Below are 5,998 nucleotides of genomic sequence, written 5' to 3'. Positions count from 1 at the left end.
GGAGGGGCTGGGGGCGACCTGGCGCCGCGGGACCGCGGGACCAGCGGGGCGGGGGAGGCCTCGGCTGGGTAGGCGCGCGTGCGCGGGGCCGGCATGAAGGGCGTGGCCTATCTTGGAGTTGGGCGGGGCCGGAGTGGGGCGGGGCCGGGAGTGGGGTGGGACAGAGGCTCCGAGCAAGCTGGGTAGTAGCGGGGAAAGGGTGGAAGGGGCGGGGCTGAACGGCGCGCGTGCGTGCCCGCGCGGGGGCGTGTCCCCTGAGACTTCTGCGGGGCCCCCGAGGCGTCTCAGAGCCGGGTAAGGGTTGTCCCGAGGAAAGGCGCGCCGGCGAGGTGGCGCATCTGGGCGGATCCAGTGCCGGGAGGGGGCGGGGCGGGGCGGGGCTGCGCCGGGCGCGCGCCTGGGAACTCCGCCGAGGCGGGGGCGGGGCGGAGCCGGGCGCGGTGCGGCGGGCGGGCATCGCGAGCCCACAGTCCCTTCGCGGAGCTACCCGAGGCCCAGGCGTGCGGGTCTGCGCTGCGCGTTGGGCGGGCACGGCAGAGGTGGGAGTCTGGTGGCGTGGCGGGCGCGGGCGGAGGGATGCAGACGGGAATGGAGGGGTTGTGAGGGGATGCGCGGCAGGCAACCGCGTGAGGTGCGGCGACGTTGCTAGGAGAGGGCCTGGCCCCTTTCTGGCCTGGAGACCTAGGCCCCTCCCCAAGAACCTTTTAGTGACCTGAAATGATACTTTGACCCCTCAAAAGGAAGAAAAGTTACAAATCACAGTTAATATACCTAAATGTAAGACATCATCAGCATCGTCCAAACTCAAACTGTTACAAATTATATTTAAAGTCTATATGGGTGCATTTAGGCTATTTTAAATCCTTTGGGACTGGGGCTTGCGGAGGAGGTGAGAGGACTGTGTCTGGGCCCGCCACCCTGGGGGACAGAGGATGTCCGTTTTTAAAATTTACACAAGAGTTACCAGTGGGTGGTATAGGAAAGGATGTGGGGTGTGCCGATTTAAGAGCACCCAGAGCTAAGGGCGCTGGCCAACAAGATCAACTCAGGGCTTGGCCCAGAGGTTTTCTGAAAGAAGTACCAGAAATGGTCACGCTGTGTACAAGAGAAGTAAACAGATGGCCCTGGTGAAGGATAAGACACCCGGCTCCCTGATTGTAGAATACAGAAAGACGATACCCTAGCGCCTACCGTATACAAACAGAGAGTTCCCTAAGAGAATTCATGCTTCCTCAGATCAAGCATGTCCTCAAACATGCCTGCATCTTGAAGCTGTGGAAACATGTCTACTAATTGGCTTCATGGGCTAACTCTTTCTCATTAATTGCAACAAAAGCTTAGTGGAAACCCAATCTCTACCCCTTTCTTCCTCTCTAACAGAACAGATACTGATTGTTTTAGGAGGTACGGAATACATTATGTGATCGAGCACTTGTTTGCTCTTTCCATAGACGTCTGAGATCATTTAAGAATGAGGTAAGACAAGAAAACACTTGAAGAGTACACACTGTATCCCATTCATCTACTAATACATCAATGTGAGAACACTTCCCCAAATATTAACTCTTATTTATTTGAGAACAGCTCTCTTATAACCCAGGACTGCCTTATACTCACTTCCAGTCCTCCAGCCTTCACCTTCCCAGTATAGGTGACATCATCCCTTTCTTAAATGTGCTGATTCTCCCTTATCCGTTTTTATCCAAGTGAAATATACATACTACATTGACCTGTTTTGAGACATTCGTGTCAATTCATCTAGCAAAAGTAGGATTAGAAAGCACATCACAAATGTGTCATCTCTGGCAGAGGACGTGCATCTTTGGTAGATGCCTGCCCGGGGCACTGTAACTTTTTAAGACGTTCGTTCCTTTACCTTTTTATTACATTTATTTGTTTTTGTGGGGGGACATGCTCTGAACATTTTCTCTCCCCCAAACAGTATTGAACTTCATAATGCCCTTAAAAGGCTCTAGCTAGAACTGGATACAGTAGTCTAGATGTGAATCACACTGGTAGCACCCAGCTACTATTTGTGTGTCTATTATCAGTTTGACAAGAACCAAATGTCAGTTACAGATTGTATTAATCTTTGCTGGTATAGTGCCTTGGTACTTAGTACACGTGGGCCCCTTGCTGGTTGGTGGTCAAAGAATTTGATGGAATGTAGTGCCTCTTTAACTTCTTAACTATGTTTTGTTTTGTTGGGGTGCTGGAAATCAAACTTGGGGTCTCATGCTTGCCAGGCAGGCACTTTCCCATTGAGCTACACCCCCAGCCTAACTTTTAGTATAATCTAAAATAGCATTTTAAAATTTTACCTTTGGAACAGTGTTGTCTTGTGTTGATTTTGCTGTGGACCAAACCAGTTAAATTTTAATACAGCTAGATCAAGGGTCCAAAGGGTCAAACAGTATTTTAGGCCTTATAGTCTGACAATTTCCGCCGTACACAGACGTGTAAATGGGTGAGCGTGACCTTGTGCCAATGAAACTTTTTCTGGCTCGTTCTCCCCTCCTCACGGAACCCAGGGTCATGAACATGCCGAGCACCTGCTGTACAACTGAACTACACCTCTGTCCTTCCCCCGTTTCTTTCTGAGGGTCAGTTCTGTCATTCAGCATATAAGGTGGCATCTCAGCTTTGGGCTGTTTGCAGGGTTGATAAACACGCTTTTTATATCCTTAATTAACAAAGATGTTATCTAAAATATCTTTAATTAATCTTAATCCCATGGTGGGGGGGGGCCTTAGGATCTTCCTCTCTAGCTGGGTTCAGTTCCTAGCACTGTAAAAGATAAATTTTAAATTTAGGAAGTGTGAAATAGGATAATAATATAAATCTTCCACAAGTTTATTTTGTTTTACTAATAATTATTCTCCAAATATAGCTATTCAGAGAGTTATAAATAATTGTTGAAAGTACTGTCATTCAGCCCATATTTTCCTGGTCCAAAGTGTATCTTGAAAGTATCTGTTAAAAATTTTCAGAACAAACATGTTCCTAATTGATAGGAACTCTAAGAAATAAAAAAAAAAAAACTACTTTGGTGTAACTTGCTAGTTATTGTTATTATTGCCTGCAATTTTACTTGTGTCTACATTTTCAGTTCTTAATAAATTAAGAATTTTGTTTGTAATTAATATCTAGGTCCATCAACATATATGTAGGAATTCTCCATTTCTCTCCTCTTTATAGTAAGGATTAGCAATATTAATCCAGTACTAGTTCTCTGGTATCAATAGTTTGAAGGTCATGGTAAGTTTGGTCAAGAAAAATGCACACAGAAGTGTTAGAACATGACTTTCACAGTTTAACCACGGCTGTCAGCACTATTAATACTGGTTTATAAGCTATAATAGAAAGTGAACTTTATACTCATCTAAAAACTGAAAATAAATGAATTAAAAGTTATCAGTAATTAATATAACGCCTACAAGATGGCTCAGCTGGGAAAGTGCTTGGTACGTAAGCCTGGGCCATCTGCATTCAATACCCCAGAACTCACATTAAGGTAGAAGGAGAGAATGTCTTAAAGTTGTCCTGACTTTCACAGGCACCATAGAGCTCACACCCAGATAAACGTCATGTATGCACACTCATTAATAATAAATAAAATTATTTAAACATATTTAAAATATAAAAATTAATTCAAGAAGTTGTAGAAATCCTGAGTAGAACTATCAAATTTGAAATAATAAAAAGTTGCTGAACTATCAAATTTGAAAGAGTAAAAAGACTGCTCTAGAGCTGCTCTGGATGTTACACAGGCACACACCTGTGATTCTAGCAGTAGGCAGGCTGCAGCCAGAACACAGATTTGAGGCCAGCATTGTAAGCATAGTGAGAACTTGTCTCTATCAAACAAATGGCAGCAACAAAAACAGGCTCTACAAACACTTACCCAGGTATGGATCAAACACTGCCCTCCCCTGTTTGTGTGTGTGTATGTATGTGTGTGTTACCAAACCTTGACAATATGTTAGGCAAGTATTTTCCCACTAAATTGCTTCTCCATCCTCTAATAATCCCTACTTTGTATAAAATTGTTCCAATAGCTAGAGAAAGACCTTTCAGCTCCTTATTTCCTTCGAAATATCATCTTAATCCTAGGGCTATAAAACTGATTAAATGGAAAAAAGTTTCATAGCAAATCTCTGGATAAACATAATACTTCTTGGACATGTAGACTTTGGGTCGGGGGACGGGACCTGAGAATACTTAGCATTAGAAACATTTTACTTAATTTATCACATTAATCCCTTAAGAAAAGCCATATGGGCCAGGCGGTGGTGGCGCACGCCTTTAATCCCAGCACTTGGGAGGCAGAGTCAAGCGGATCTCTGTGAGTTCGAGGCCAGCCTAGTCTACAGAGTGAGTTCCAGGACAACCAGAGATATACAGAGAAACCCTGTCTTGAAACATCCCCCACCAAATAAAAGAGATAAAGAAAAGAAAAGCCATACGGAGGTCTGGCTGTTCTTCCAGAAGTCCTGAGTTAAGTTCAGTTCCCAGCAACCCCATCGTGGCTCACAACTATCTGTAATGGGATCTGATGTTCTCTTTTGACATGCAGGCATACATGCAAACAGAGTACTCATACCTAAAAAAATGCATAAATAGGTTTTTTAAAAAAAATTTAAAACACCATTTTAATAGTATGTATTTGACAGAATGCAATGCTTATTCATATTTAAAAGAAAAGCTTAACAAACTAGTAAAAAATTCTTACAATAATCTAATAAAATATCAGTGAATGTGGCATTTAGTGCTAAAATGTGGTAAATACCCATTGTTTGGCTAAGAATAAGAAATTTTGAGTATTTATTTATTTATTTATTTATTAATGAGACAGAGTTTCTCTGTGTAATAGCCCTGGCTGTCCTGAAACTCTCTCTATAGACCAGGCTGACCTCAAATTCACAGAGATCCACCTGCCTCTGCCTCCCAAGTGCTGGGATTAAAGGCGTGCAATACCACCGCCTGTCTAGTGTTATTTTTATAAAGATCCCCTTTACAGTAGCAGTAGAAACTATAGTGACCAACAGTTAAAAAAAATCTAAGATGAGGTAGAGAGATGTTAATAAAACTGTAATTTTTTTGACTTAAAAAGTCCTAAGTAAATGCATATATATCCTAGCTCTGTGACACTTATTCATAGAACCATGCTAATTCTCTTCAATTTAATCTATACATTTAACGGAATTGTTTCTATTAAGGTTCAAAGTATAGTACCAAACAAATTTTAAATATTAAATAGACTTAACCTTCCTAAATATTAAAATGCATACCTGTCATATAAATCAGGAAAATCAAACATGCAAGGTCAGTTTGTACTACATAGCAAGTTTAAAGCCAGCTCAGACTGCTTAAAAAGACTCTGCCTAAGAAGAAAGAAAGAATAAAAACAAAGCATACCATATTCTATCATTTGCTTTCAGTTTGTGTCTTTATTAAATTAGAGATGTCTTTTGAAAATATTATTTGATTTTTAAATTCAGTCTAATCTAATGTTTAATATACTAATGGTAAGTGGGGAAATAATGTGTTTTGTTTTACTCTGTGTTCTGGCCCTCTTTCAGTATAGTCAAGTATTTTTCTGGTATTGCATTTTTATCTTCTCTCTTAGCTTTTTTCTTAGCCTGTTTTGTATTTCTATGATAAATTACTTGAAGCTGGGTAATTTGTAAAGAAAATAAGTTTATTTAACACACCATTCTGGAGGGCAGAGAACATGCTAACATCTGCTTGGCTTGGGTGATGACCTCATAGGTGGTAGCATGTAGCGGGGAGAGAGAGATCACAAGGCAAGAGGAGGAAGACGAGAGCAGGGAGGGACCAGGCCTGTTCACATAAATGAATCCACTTCTATAAAACCCAACCTACTCTCTGAGGCTAGCATTAATAATCCCTCCAGGAGACCTATTGTGACCTGTTCACCTCCCAGTAGATTTCATCTCTTAAAGGTCCCACCGCCATACAATATATTTATAGTAGA

General features: G+C 42.3%; 1 protein-coding gene across 5 annotated transcripts in view; it reads left to right on the top strand.

Moving 5' to 3' along the window:
* Nucleotides 1-5,998, top strand: part of Ift25 (intraflagellar transport 25) — a 28,667-nt gene that overhangs the window by 173 nt on the left and 22,496 nt on the right. Inside the window, exons 1-2 of one of the 5 annotated variants that reach the window (XM_050136183.1) lie at nt 424-539; nt 1,381-1,476. The exons of 2 other annotated variants lie outside the window; for them this stretch is intronic. The gene's annotated coding sequence lies outside the window, so the exon portion shown is untranslated. Of the gene's footprint in view, nt 1-229; nt 295-394; nt 540-1,380; nt 1,477-5,998 lie in introns of those variants that run through there. 2 more of the 5 variants (XM_050136182.1, XM_050136181.1) reach the window with 2 other exon arrangements.

The sequence above is a fragment of the Alexandromys fortis genome, unplaced genomic scaffold (assembly GCF_014885135.2).
Source record: "Alexandromys fortis isolate MF-2015 unplaced genomic scaffold, M_Fortis_MF-2015_v1.1 scaffold_13, whole genome shotgun sequence".
Taxonomy (NCBI): domain Eukaryota; kingdom Metazoa; phylum Chordata; class Mammalia; order Rodentia; family Cricetidae; genus Alexandromys; species Alexandromys fortis.
The sequence above is the reverse complement of the archived record's forward strand: the minus strand, read 5'-3'. Positions and strand labels throughout refer to the sequence as shown.